The following is a 15,323-nucleotide window of genomic DNA, read 5'->3' as shown; positions in this document are numbered from 1 at the left end:
GGACTTTGCTGATTTTTTTATTTATATGCATGTGGGTAGTTAGGTGGGAGAATAAGTGTTATTTTGTAGGGGATTTTGGGTTGGAGAGCATCTCTGGATGTTTTCACCATTATAACTTGTAATGTAACTTATCCATAGTAGTAATTTTATATACTGCTGTTCATATTTGTAGAGATGTGTTACTGGCCTTTTGAAAGTGTGTGTGGGGGGGGGGGGGAGGGGGGGAGAGGGGTGTTCAGCAGTACTTAGTGATTTTAGTTATGATTATTTTATTATTGTATGTAATTTGGTTTGATTATGTATTATGTTTTATTGATGCACCTTGTTTCTAAACTGTAAACCATTGGATTCCTTTTTTAGGGAAGGAAAGTGGTATATAATCCTAAATTACATAGAGATTTATATATATATTTCTCTCTCACTCTCTCTCTCTCTGTAGGGCCAATGTAATAAGCCCTAGGGGTGTGCATTCGGTCCCTATGTATTGGCAATCTGCAACGGATGTGGCCATATTCATTTTATTCGTGGGGAAGCGAAATGTATTGTGATTCCCCACGAATACACGAATCTTCGCCAAATTATTCGGCCGCCTAAAGAACCAATTTAAACAACCCCCCCCCCAAGACTTACCAAAACTCCCTGGTGGTCCAGCGGGGGGTCTGGGAGCCATCCCCTGCACTCACACCCTTGGTGCTGGTTTCAAAATGGCGCCGATAGCCTTTGACCTAGTATGTCACACAGGGGCTACCGGTGCCATTGGTCAGCCCCTGTCACATGGCCATCGGCGCCATCTTGTGCTCCTACCATGTGACAGGGGCTGACCAATGGCACCGGTAGCCCCTGTGACATAGTATGGGCAAAGGCTATCGGCGCCATTTTGATTACTGGCAGCCGACGGTCCGAGTGCAGGAGGTCGCTCCCGGACCCCCGCTGGACCACCAGGGACTTTTGGCAAGTCTTGGGGGGATCCTCCTGACCGTCGGCCCCTGTGACATAGTGAGGGCAAAGGCGATCACCGCCATTTTGAGTACTGGCATCCGACGGCCGGAGTGCAGGAGGTCGCTCCCGGACCCCTGCTGGTCTTTTGGCAAGTCTTGTGGGGGTAAGGAGGGTCCCCCAAGACTTGCCAAAAGTCCCCCAAGACTTGCCAAAAGTCCCTGGTGGTCCAGCTTCACTTTGGGGATTGGGGTGAAGGGAACCGAAAGATGCAAGGTCTGTTTCTGCTTCATTCACAGGAAGGGGGCACATCAGCCCCTTTTCCCAGGTGTAGGAGTGGCTAGACCAGCAGGTTGTGAAGCACGGAAGTCAGGGTTAACACATCCTGCTTCTCCCATGGATGCTCCTTGTGATCTTGGGCAAGCCACTTCCCTCTGCATTGCCACATGCACAAACTTAGGGGTCTGATTACTAAGCTGCGTTATTTTTCCCCCAGTTAGCTTTGATTGTGCCAGACGCTAGCAGAGCTTTATTTTCGGGTGCCGAAGAGCGAGCACACATGTGAAACACCCCCTCCCAGTTTTATATTTTGCTTTTTTCATACAATGGCGTGTACAGTGCAGTCACGTTACGAACCAGTAAACACGGGATGATATACAACAGCCCACCGGGAATCCACTGAACCCACGTTCAGCCGCATTTGTACCAAGGATCGATTGTCATTTAATGTTGACCGCACTATAGTAGCTGCCACAGGATTTGGGTTTTTTTAAGGATTTTTAAAGAAAAGTTTATTTCCTTTGAAACCCTGTTGCAGTTTTAATGCTATTTTTAAAGCAAATATAAGGAAGCAACGGCGACTTTTTGGCTGCTGAGGTGAGACGCAGTGGTCTCGATTGTGATTATTGAATTTCTGTTTGCCTTTCCATCTGTCAGAGTGATTGCTCCCACAGTGTCCGCCGCTTGGTTCAGAGTTTGGTTTTTTTCATCTCATTGCTCAGAGTAATATATATTTCAACATTTGCGTTAGTTTTACCGGAGTGTAATACACCAGGGGTACAGTTTATTAGGGCATCCTATTCTGGGCCTGATTTATCAAGATGTTTTCCAATAAGTACAAATAGAAATAAATTGTTGGGGTTTTTCTTTTTTTTTTTTGGTAATCGAGACCTTGTGATACTGAAAGTTTTTAGTAAATGTATATTTTTATCTGTAGAAAGATATGTATACAACCATTGTATCTTGACAGTTCTAGGTAAATAATAAAACAATGTTGTTATGCAGTGAGGGGCAATTTTTCAAAGCTATTTATGAAGATAAAAAGCATTTTACTCACATTAATTGGCTTTCTGAAAATTGGCATTTCTGAATGTGGCTAAAAGCTTGTGCTTTGTTCCATGTCCTTTTAGCCACATTTAGGCACTCCTGGGGATGTATTTGAGATGGGGAGAAGAAATGCACACAGAGATTACATTTTCAAATCTTTACACATACTTTTCTGTTCAAGAAATACCCGCAGAAAAAAAACAGGGGCATAGGACCACAGCAAGTATCGAAGTGAACAGGTAAAAAAACTACTCATGGGTGAACTGGGAAAGCTACCTATGGTGTCGGCTGTACCTTATAAAATTCCCCCACTTACATGGTAGAAGCTGCACGTGCGCGCATCCATTTAAAATTCTGTGCACGTGTATGCGCGTCCAGGCTATTTCATAAGATACGCGCATGTGTTGTCAAACTGATTCATCTCTGCACGTGAGCTGGCAAACGTGCGCATGTGTGCCGCGCCTGTTTAAAAGTTACTGTCATAATGACCAAGCATGCACCGTCTCTGGTCTCAACCCATCGAGCCTGTTTAGAGGAAGGAGGCCTCTCTAGGATGTCCTAAATGACCTTGCTGGGTTACACAATCGCAGCATTGCTTTAGCCCAAGACAAAGAATCTAATCTCAGCACCGTGGCAATTTTATATTTCACCCGATAGTTGCCAAACAGCAACAGAGTGATACGATCTCTCCGACCCTTTCCAGAGATCAAACATGTGGCCTACTTTTCTAGAAATTTCCATGCTCTTAATGAATATGCAGGAAGATGTTTCTGTTTTATTATTATGTACAATAATCAGATGCCTACATTCAGCCTGTTTGTGTTTATGAGATCTCAGTGCAGCTTCTGGTTTGTTGAATTTTATGTTCCTCTTCGGGCCAGGTACTAGCACTCCTATGCTATCAGATAGGGATTTACAGCTCCAAATTTTTGATTCAATTTGTTTTTCATTTCGGTGGGAGGGGGTTTTTCGTTTCAGTTTCTCTTTTTCATTTTGGTGGGAGGGAATTGTTTTTTCCAGTTCAGACTGTTTGCCAAAAACCGGAAAAAAAAAATTAAATATGAAATTTTTATTTTTTTTTAAAGGGCCTCTGGCAGCCCTGGCTGGGCATCCCAGGACTCTTGTGACCTCCACTCCCAAACCAAAAAATTGAGCAGGCCTGGCCAAGGCCCAGAGCTGAGACCCTCCCCCCCTGTTTAAAGATGCCAGGAACAGGGAGGAGGAAGGTGCTAATGTGACGTCAGTTTGGCACCATCCTCCAGACAGATGGTGGACATATTAAACCAGCAGCACCCAGGCAAGTCCCTGCCATTTTTTAATGAACTAGGAAGGGGGGTAAAGTGGGGGCTAAGTGTGAACTTACTGGCACCTTTAAGCAGGGGGAGGAAGCCAGCCCCAGCTAGGCCAAATTAGCTTTTTGGCCTGGGAAAAGGGCCACAGGGGCCCAGCCAGGCTCACTGGAGGCCTGATGTTTTTCCTCAAATGGCACGAATACAAGAATAGCTGAAAATGTCCAGGTATTTTTGTAAGTGGCTATTTTGAGTTCATTCCATTCAGTACAAACCAAAAATGGCTTCATTTGTTGCATTTGTTTGAAATGAAAGCTCATCCCTACTAGCAGATTCTTTAGTAAACGTAGAGAACTGCAGTACAGTTGCCCAGTACATAAAGGACGAATCATTGTTTCACATAGCGCTTGAAAGGAAAGCAAAGCAGGCGGGAAGCTGGTACAATACGCCTGTCCAGGGCACTAAATTACTGATTGCTGAGGTGGACGTGGAAATCAAAGAATACCGTGGTTTACATCAAATAGCCATCTCCACAATAGCTCTGTTCCTTAAGCTGAACTCCCGGAGGTTCGTTATTATATTGCCGTCACAAACAGGAACGTCTGTAGTTAGTCGGGAAGGATTACCAGCGGTATGAAGATCCACCTGTTATTTTATCAAGTCACGGTTACAAATGTCCCTCTCTCCTGCTAGGAAACTGGAAGACGCAGTCATGGTGCATAGAGTCTTTACCTGAATTTGCAAGAGTAGAGAACTTTGTCAAGTTAAGCGAAATGAGAGGTTGGATGAGGGCCGGCTCTTTAAAAAAAAACAACTTTCCTTTCCAAATTGCCATGAGTAAATTGTATCCACAAACTAAAATGTGCAAATTGGTCCATCAGCTCCAGTAGTTCCTCATAAAAAGTGAGAGCACATTGAACGGTAGATTTTAGGCCAATTTACAGTTAAGTAATGGAATCAAAATAAAAGTCCAATTGAATTCAGTGCTTTGTGTAAACAATAATATGGAATGGAGACGCTGTTTACTGGCAGGATATGCCCTGTATCAAGGAGCTGAAGGCCCCCTGGGATAGCAGAAGTGGCTAGAAATCTATATTTAAAAGCAAATGGCACCATTTTCAAACGTTTTATATTGTTAGTGACATTTTCACAGACTGTTAGTCTGAGAATTTAAATGCTGAAGGATTTTCAAGAGACGAGAAAACATCAAATAACCAGAGATAGTAAAAAAAAAAAAAAGAAAAAACCCAGAAAACAAAAAAAAAAAAAAAAGTATTTTATCTACCTTTCATATATGGTGTCAGATATGATATTGTACATTCTGTTTATGCAGATCCTCTTGGGAACAGAGAATAATCCATAAAGAGCTATTCAATGGATTGCAGAAGCAGATAACAGCATAGTGGAGTCGCTTTACATTATCATAAGTGTATCTCGTAAAGAAAAGCTTTATTGGGAAACTGTGCACAGCACCAACTTTACTCTGTATACCTCAGGGTTTTAAAGAGCACTCTAAGAAGCAGATTTTCTACATTTCCTCTATTCCAAAATGTTTCAGGGAATAGGTAACAAATATATGAATAAAGAAAACACACAGGATAGCATTTAAAATGCTTATAGGATCAGATCTGGTTAGCACAAGTAGGAGAAATATGCAGAGGCGTTGCTTCAGGAATGCTTTCCAACATAGATTTGTAGATAGGGGTCTTGAGTTTCTTGCATGACATTTTGAGTGCATCTATCAGATTAGTAGCTAATATATATTCTATGCTGAGTAAGAACAAGGGTCCATCAAGACCCAGCATTTTATCTTTGACAGTGGGGCTGGTCAGGATCTCTAGGAAGTACCCGACAGATCCCACTGAATAGATCTATTTCTTGTTGCCCATGCCCAGAGATAAGTGGTGGCTTTGCCTGGGTCTCCTTGGCTAATAATTGGTTTCTAACTTTCTTTTCTGCGTGTGGGTAACCTGCACAGCGTGGCAGTTACTACCCCGAACAGAAAGAAGGAAGAACCTGCGTGGAGCAGAAGTTACTACTCTAACCATTCTGGGCAGACTGGATGCATCATCGGGTCTTTATCGGCCATCTCATACTATATTACTGTGTTGCAAAGAAAGGGAAATCTGCTGGAAAAGAGAATAAACCATTTTATTTAAGACCTGTATTTAGGTGTCTCAAGCATTTGCTCTTCAGCCCTCAGCTATGCTGGAGGGGGAGATGTCACTGTCTGCAGAAATGTTGTCAATGGCATCCCGGGCTTTTTTTTTTTTTTTTTCAGGGGCCAATTGCCACCAGTACAGGGCACCGGCACCCTTTCCTCCACCTGCTTAAAATGCCCTGTGGTTCCTCAAAAACAAAATAAAAATCAACAAGCAGCATCCTGTGCAGCCTCCATTTCCCCTCCCTTTGTCCTCCCTTCTGCGCAGAGAAGCGACTTGGGGGGGGAGTAGTCTGGGTGGGGAGGAGGGAGAAGAGGGACCTCTGGAAAAGTGAGGGGATTCGGCCTGCCTGCTGGGAGGACCTTGGGGGGTGGAGTTGGGGATGGCAGAGGGAGAGAGCAAAGTAGTTGCGGGGGGGGGGGGGGTGGAAAACAGTAACTTAGTGTCCCTTAGCCTCAATCATCATTCTAAGTATGTGGGAATGGGGAGGAAGGTATTATTTTGGGGACACCAAGTCCCCATCATCGTCTATTTGTATGAGGGGGGAGGGTTGTGTTGGAACCACTGAGCCCCCATCACTGTTGTTGGGAAGAGGGGTTTATATTAGGGTCCAAAACGCTCAGACAACAAAAGTGGAAAAATAAAAGCCTTTTCTTTTTGGTTTAATGATTCAAAAATAACAGCTTTGGGAATGGGAATGTGCAGCACCTCTGATATCTTCATATTTTGCATGGGACAGATGGGAATACATTTCTGTTTCTATTTCTCCATGTGTTGCACTGCATGCAGAGTCTTTTTTTCTTGGGGTCTCTAGTTCACTCTTTCTCGGCAGATTTCTATTTATAATTTGTGGTCCCTGATTCTGTACCTGGTGAAGGTCTGTCCATGTTCTATCTGTGTGACCAAGGCGAGGTATTTTGCTAGTGCGTGGTCTCTGCAAAGTGATCTCTGATCTGTAGAAATTCAGTTTGTTCTGTTTTTTTGCAGGAGGATGCACGTTGGTGTTCTGGGGTCGGGTGTAATTAGTTGCAATGCTGTCATTTCATGGGCTCTGCAGCCAGTTGCAGGGGAGATGTATAAAACTGTTTACTGATCTGTGTCCTACTAAACGTGTGTGCCAATATGCCAGTAAGGACAGCTGCAGGATGCTGGCTGGTCAGCAGAAAGTGAAGGACATGGGAATGGCCCACATGGGACATATGTGTGGACACCAACTATAAAAGAAAGTGCATATAGTGGTGATCGATGTCTTCCTACAAGCTATGGGGAGATAGTGCAGAACAAACATTTGGACACGAAAGACAGAGAACTATGGTAGTTGTAGGTGGTCCAGGGAAAGGAAACCATTTAGAAATTATCAATATTTGGCAAAGGAAGTCAGGGAAAAATGTATATAAGCCTTGTAAGATTGTGACATAGGTAAGGACGAGCTTAAAGGCATCTAGTAACTTACTGAGCTTGTGCTTCTCCTTCCCAGACACTTATATTGTGATTTGCAATCATTTGTTTACCATAATAAACATTTTACTAAATTTCTAAAAATATCTCAGAGTCTTGTATTTGGTATATTGGGGCTAAAACCATATAGACGGAGCCCTGGGTAGTTGCCCTTTCCCATCCCACCCCCAAGGATGGCCTTCATGTGAATACTGGCACCTTTTTTCCCCAGAAAAAAAGCACTGTAGGAATTAATACCTTTGATTATGCTGCCTAATATATTTTAAAACTTGTGGTACTGAATATGAAGCAGTGGAAACCATCCGCACTGGGGCCAAACTTTAGTACATCAGCCTCAAACTGTGCATTTACACACATTATTGTGTGTTTTTCCATTATCTTTTTCTATGCATGCACATAACCCCATAGAAAAATAGTAGGCAATGTTTCACTATGCTAAGCATCGCAAAACATAACTACTACATTTATTCTTTTTGCAAAATTTGTCCTGTGAAATAAATTTTGCATGTAGTTTACTGACGTGCTGACAGTTAACGAGCTGGTTTGCATGATTTTGCATCACAGAAGCCCATTAACTGCAGTTTTGAATGAAATTTCACATGCAGAAAATTATGTGCAGAATTTTATCACTTGAGAAGCCAAAAAAACTTTGCAAACTTGGCACTATCACAAATAAAAAGCACATGACACCAAGTTTGTAAAATTAGTACATCAGCTGCAATATTAGTTGTGTGAGCCTGAGGTTTAGAATTCCAGACTCTACAGAAGCAATTCCAGAGGTCTTCTAAAAGAGGTATTGAGAATGTGACATTCAATATAAGCACTCTATTCATTTTGCTGGAATGATACATACAGCTAAATTGAAACAAATGCCTAAAAGGAACAGTGTTATTGAATAATGTTTTTTTTTTTATATTTTGTTGTTTGACTTTTAGCACTGTTCCTACATCAATTTGTGTTTGTTTGTTTTTTTTATGACAGTTGCATTTATTGAGGAGCACTGATCTGCAACTCCGAGCATATTGCAGGGTTCAAGTTGTAGATCATCATATTATGTTCCATTTGCTATTTTATTTGCTAGGTGTATTAAAGAAGTGACATCATGATTTGATTTGGAGTTCTCATGCCTTCCCCAGATTATTTCATCAAGTCTTACTGAATTTTCAGCTTTGAAGAATAATATCCTATGTGACAGACTAGCAGATGGGCCACTACTCCTAAATCTGTCATCCCTTCATGCAATGTCTCCATTGGCTTTATTATGACAGGGAATTAAAATCAAATTTTAAGCTTGCCATAATAGTAAATCAAACCCTTTTCACTGGGGATTTTCTACCAAATAAAGGAAAGCAAGAAAAATGGCCATTACAATTACAGCATTTATTTGCTACAGAGAAAGACTAGTTCCTCCTCTACTGTTGCCCTCTCTCTCTCTCTTCCCCTCCCCATTCCATTTTAAGTAGAATTTTGTTTTTATGTTTTTATTGAGATTTAGATATAACAGTGTCATAAAAATTTCAAAGCAATCAAAAGTCACGGGGCTCTGGCATGTTTGGCTCCAATGCATATGAATGGTCCACATCATTGTATAAAACTCCGGGACTGTCAATGCATTCTGACACTTGTGAACTTATTAATGCAAGTTCACCTTAAATCTGCCTAGGGAGAGTCTAATTGCAAGTATTCCATTCAGTGTTTCATAATGCTACCTTCATATCCTGATTTTCAGCAATAAAACCCTGAGAAGGAAGTGTCAAATATTTGCAAAACAGAGATTGTAAAAAAATAAATAAATAAATAAGACAGACATAAAAAGGGCTTATGATGTTCTGTTATTTTGTGGAGACCAGCTTTCTTTGAAGGCATTTTCTAGCCCAACTTTCAAAACTGTCTGGGTGTGCCAATTGCACATATTGGGGCGGATTTTAAAAGGGTTGTGCGCGCGCACAAATCTACGCCCGAGCATACCTACTGAACTCTGGCCCATTACTTGGCTCACAGAGATTTATGCTAGCATGTTATAAAAACTGTGTGGCAGATGCCACAATTTATAAGATATCGTGTATTTCTGCCCTGAAAGTACATGCATATGTTTCAATACGCATGTATATTCGTAAGGCAGGAACATGTCTACTTTCTCTACCCATTTTATAAAATTAGGCACATACAGGGTAATTTCCAAAGGAAAATGTAAATGTAACAAGCTATCGTAGCAATTTTCAAATGCCATTTACCTGCGTTAAGTACATTTAACGCAGGTAAAACCTATTGACAATTCAATAGCTATAATATATTGTAGCAGTTTTCAGCTACAGTATATGCAATTGAATTTCATATATATATATATATATATATATATATATGTACACACACATACACACACACACACACAACACATGAGAAACAGATGCTCTAGGGGCAGGACCAACAGTCATGCATGTGAGTTGCTATTTTAAGAGAACCACGCATTCTCATATAATTTTACAGCCTACTAATTATTTTACGTAATTCATATCAATTGCGTTTATTGTGTAGTGCTGACTTTGTGAGAGGGCTGGGTAAACCTGGGGGAGTTCAGACTGAAGAACCAGGAGGATCTTGATGAGCTGGAGACGGACTGGGCGAACTGGTGAAGTAAGTAGTAAGCTGGCTCATTTCGGATACCCAAGCATGCTTTAAAATATTCTGTCTTGCGTGCATATTTGTGCGTGTGGTCTGAGGTAAAGAAGTGTATTTTATGATATGCGCAGGCTATAAAATACTATTGTGGATCTGCGCATGGCCACCTTCACGCGTATATGCCACCGCATGTGGTTGTTTGAAAGTTATTCTCTTAAAGGTGAATTTTAGAAGCCCGATGCGTGCATCAATTAGAGGATATGCGAACATGTCACCTGGGATACAAGCGTACATGCCACTGTGCACAGAAATGTAGAGTTTCCAAAAACGGGCGGGGCGTGGTGCGTAAATACTTACGCTCACTGGCGCATGCCAGGGTCCCTGCCATGTAATTTTACTTCTGCTATGAATGATGAGTAAGTTGTAAAACAAAAAAAAAAATCCTAGGCAGATCAGCGGGGTTTTAAAGGTCAGGACTAACAGGGGGTTTGGAAGTCCTAATCCTTAACTAGGTGAACTGGGAACGAACTGGGCAAACTGGCAATGGCATAGGCACCTTTTAAAATTCCCCCACTTACGTGCATTTGCCTGCACAGGTGATCTTCCACTTAAAACTGAGCGCGCATGTGCGCGCGGTCAGGCTATTTTAAAACGTGTGCATATACATGCGTATATTATGAAATGGCTGCGTCCCTGGGTGTGGGCTCATGAACGTGCACACACATGTGCCTGTGCGCCACTGTGAAAGTTACCGTCTTGGTGCTGATTATTAGAACCAACCACATCAATTTAGCCTTTTCACACCGGTTGCACACTTAGGGATTTTCAGATAAAAACTGAGCCAGTTGGTTTAGCATGAACCTTTGCCTAAAGAAAACAGATTAAATTTATGTATTTATTTATTTATTGGGTCTTATATACCGTTACTCGGATTCCATCGTAATGGTTTTCAGCAATAGATACATCATAAACAATAAAATCTTAAACAATAAACTATAAAAATAAAATATCCTAATAAAAACTTAAAACAAATAAATTAGCCATCTCATCAAATATTTAAAATCTACTAGTTGCACTCCATGTTTGGATTTTAGAAACACTATAAATCTTGATCCTGAAGAGGAGATTAGGGTGTCCTAGAATCTAGCTGAAGAACTAGAATGGTAGCCGTGGCGGGAAGGGGGGGGGGGGGGGGGGTTAGATGCCTGTTCCCTTTTTGGCTCAGCCCTCCACCCCTAGCAACAAGGTCATGTCCCATCTGAGTCAGCTCCTTAAAGATGCAGCACTTAGAGAGTCTTGAGGAATAGGAATCACTGCCAGTCTGTCATCCCATGGGTCTTGAATGAAAACTGCACCCATCCTTGGTCTAGGCATGTAAACATTTGAGGTCATCAAACTCTTTGCTTACTTTTGGCAGGTAATTATTCACACCCCTCCAAAGTTCAGGCGTGCCTGGGCTGGCTTGAAGCCTATTTACATAATTGCTCTAAGCCTCCTGAGAGATTAACATCTTAAGCACAGACAGGCCCATACAGTAAAATCCGCGGGAGAGCCGGCACTCCGAGGCGAGCACCCACTCTCCCGACGCGTACCCAGGCACCTCTCCTAAGCGCACGATTCAGTATTTAAATTAGAGCCCACGCTAATAAGGAGGCGGAGACTGTCAGCAGGTCTGACAGCCGACGCTTAATTTTACCAGCGTTGGTTGTCGAACCCGCTGACAGCCACGGGTTCGGAAAACAGACGCCGGCAAATTTTTTTTTTTTTTAAGAAGATTTTTTAAAATTTTTTATTTGTGGGGCCTCTGACTTAATATCGCTATGATATTAAGTCGGAGGGTGTACAGAAAAGCAGTTTTTTCTGCTTTTCTGTACATTTACCCGGTGTTGTCTGAAATGAACTCCTGCCTTTGGCAGGAGTTAATTTCTGAAAGTAAAATGTGCGGCTTGGCCGCACATTTTGCTTTCTGTATTGTGAGTGACTACCTAAAAGGCTCATCGACATGCATTTGCATGTGATGAGCGCTATTAGTTTCGGGGGGGGGGGGGGAGGGGGGGTAATTACCCTTATACAGTAATGGGTAATAGCGCATGTTTTGCATGCGCTATTACCCATTACTGTATAAGGGGTAAAAATAGCGTGTCGAAAACGCGCTGCCAAACGAGGGCTAACCGTTCTGCATTGGCCTGAGAAGGAAGTGAGAAACAACGGGGTCAAGCCAGGGAGAGAGTGGTACCAAAAATTAAAAAGGTTTTGTAGCCACTGCCATAAAGCCTTCATAGGATGGGAGGTAGGGTGGAGGGATTGGCCACAGCGCCCACCCATGTTCACTTTGTCCCTCTCCCAAAAAAGATGCAGTTCTGGCTACGTCTCTGTGCAGAAGTATTTAAGAACAATTTGTAGCAGGTTTACGTGCTGTGCAGTTTTACATGAAAGTACTGTATGTAAGTAGTTGCACTGGCTTCCAATCAAATACCGGAGTGATTTCAAAATATCATGCATATTACACAAAGTCATCTCTGGTGCACAGACAGACTGGTTAAATGCTGCCATACGGTTCTGTGTTCCTCAACGAAACCCTAGATCTGCAAGCAAAGGCCTCTTAACTGTTCCCTCAGTCCGATCAGGCCCACTGCAGTCAGGTGAGAGCAAGAGCCATCTCACTTGTCGGCCCTAAAATTTGGAACTCCCTACCATCTAAATTATGCCTACAATCAGACCTAAACTTAGTTAGAAAAGATTTAAAGGCATGGTTATTTTCCAAGGCTCATCAGGACACAGATTCATTCTTCGTTGAGACACTTATTTTTATGCAAGAATCATGGTGGGTGCGGTATGTTTTATCCAGGAGGCTCATCTTTTTATCCTTCCTATACCCTTTTTCTATTACTATAAAGTAAAATTGTAATTTCTGCTTCTATTTATTCTTTCAATTTTTAACCATACTTTACCCCGACTCTGCCTGTAAGTATGTAAACTGTTGTGATGGCATTTCCGAACGACAGTATAAGAAACGAATAATAAATAAAAATAAATAAATATTTAAGTAGGTTCTATTGAATTCATTTCATCTCCCTGGACAAAGCAAAAATTAACAGCAGTACAAATAAAAGTCATCAAGTACTGTGACTCACAAGTATTGATTCTGAATATCAGTATAATATGTATCTGCAAGGTCAGGAAGAAACATGATCTTTTCACACTATTAATGGTCTGTCAAGATCTGGCATTATGAGATATGAAAACATTTGCTTGTAATATTTTTCTCACTTCCTTTAATATTGACCTGCAAAATACATTACTCCTTCTGCATCATTTCAACCATCATCCTTCCTTGTAATCTGTTCTGATAATCTTAAACAATAGGAATATTATAAATATATAATATATATATATTATATATAACATATAATATCACAGGTCTTCCAGTAGAGAAATGAAGGCATCTATGTGAATTTTTTTGTCAAGATAAACTGAAAATGAACCCTTGTAAGAGGAACATATTTTCACCTTCAAAAAAATCTAGTAAATTAGCAAGGCAAGACTTCCCTTTGCAAAAACCATGTTGACTCTCCCCCATTAAACCCTGTCTATCCATATCATCAATAATTTTAAGAATAGCTTCTACCATTTTGCCCAGCATCAATGTCAGGATCACCAGTCTATAGCTTCCCAGATCACTCCACAGCCCTTTTTAACAATTGGCATCACATTGACCACCCTACAGTCCTCAGGTACCGTGGCTGTTTTAAATGATAGGTTACAAATCACCAGAAACGGGTCTGCAATTTCATGTTTGTGGTGAATACCATCCAGCCCCAGTGATTTGTTATTCTTTAGTCTGTCAGTCTGATTTATTACATCCTCAGTTTCACAGTGATTTTGTTTAGTCACTCAGTCATCACCATCAAAAAATATTTCCGATATGGGTATGACCAACATCCTCCTCGGTTAAGACAAAGAATTCATTTATTTTTTTCTGCTATTGCCTTGTCCTCCCTGACCACCCATTTTACCCCTCGGTCATCTAGGGGCCTAGCTGACTCCCTCATGGACTTTTTACTTTGAATGCATTTGAAAAAAAATTTACTACTAGATTTTATGTCTATAGCAAGCTTCTTTTAGCATGATTAATTACTTTTTCACATCTAAAAAAAGTACTAAGTCTTGCAAGATTGTTTATGTAGTCGTCAGGGCCGGAGTTAGGATTTTGCAACCCCTAGGCACTTTTGGTGCGTTTAATCTCCCACCTCCTTGAAGGTTCTGTTACAGGATAGCAGAAGGCTGTTCTCGACTGATTGAGATTTGAATCTTAGCCCACTCGGTGCCCCTAAAGGTTTGCCACCATAGGCACAGGTATAATGGTTGCCTATTGACAAATCCAGGGCTGGTAGTCGTACAAAAAAAGTCAGGAGATTGTAGCTGCTGATGAAGGAAATGTATGTTAACTAACTAGTACCAGCTTTATCACTGCATTCCTAAGCACAGCTCAAGAGCAGGACAAAATATTGTGATACAGAAGAGAACAAAAAAGGAAGGATATGTGGGTTTTTACATGGTGCTCAATTATTTTAAATACTATAGTAAAAAAAAAAACCAAAAAAAAACAAACCCTGAGACCTGAAAAATTGACCCACAAAAATCTATTCTTTTTAATACCAATGCAAATTACATGGAAGATTCAGTGGTCAATAACTTTTGTAAACTTATTGTAGCCAAAGTCCCCTGATTTAAGTATGAGGTGAGTGAACACTGCAATTTATTGTTAGAGATGATTAAATTATAAAGCTTTATGAAAGCTGTGTAAATGGTCAGCAGCAAGGGCTGAAGCCTTGATGACTGGCAACACTTCTCACAAGTTTCAAACTTGTGTTAATTCAACCTTTTCAGGGGTGTTTTGCAAGAGGCAGGAGTGCCAGTTGTGGAAGGCGTGCCTATGCACATGTGAATGTACATGTGTGGCCTTGTACCCTTAGTGAAAGGACCATGCATGTCACACATAAGATAAAGGAGGACCTGGGATATGAGCTGGAAGTGGGGAGTCCTTGGGTACTTGTGACTTGGATTGGCCACTGTTGGACATGCTGGACATGCTGGGCTTGATGGACCCTTGGCCTGACCCAGGTTGGCATGGTCTTATGTTCGTACGTTGCTACTCCCACTGCTGCCACTGGAATCCATGCCAGCACTCTTGTCAGAGATTTGTAGGAGGTGAGAGGGTTCTTTCCGCCGGTCCCCAGCCTGGCTGCAAATATCTGGCGATGCTGCAGACGTTCTCTGGTTGTGGGGGGATGGGGAACGGGAAAGTGACAAGAAACATTACTCCGTGCGATGCCTGTGGCGTGCACTTTTCAGCTTGTTAAGTATGCATAAACTGGATGAAAATACTAAAATATGAAGACAGAAAATTACTTACATGAAATAATCTTGTATAATGGAAAACAGGTTTGTTGGTAACAGAATGGGGAATACAGAGCTGTTAGGAAATTATCTTTTCTAACCATGTCAGTGCTGGAAAGTAAAAAAGACTTAG

This window comes from Rhinatrema bivittatum, chromosome 17 (assembly GCF_901001135.1).
Source record: "Rhinatrema bivittatum chromosome 17, aRhiBiv1.1, whole genome shotgun sequence".
NCBI lineage: Eukaryota > Metazoa > Chordata > Amphibia > Gymnophiona > Rhinatrematidae > Rhinatrema > Rhinatrema bivittatum.
The sequence above is the reverse complement of the archived record's forward strand: the minus strand, read 5'-3'. Positions refer to the sequence as shown.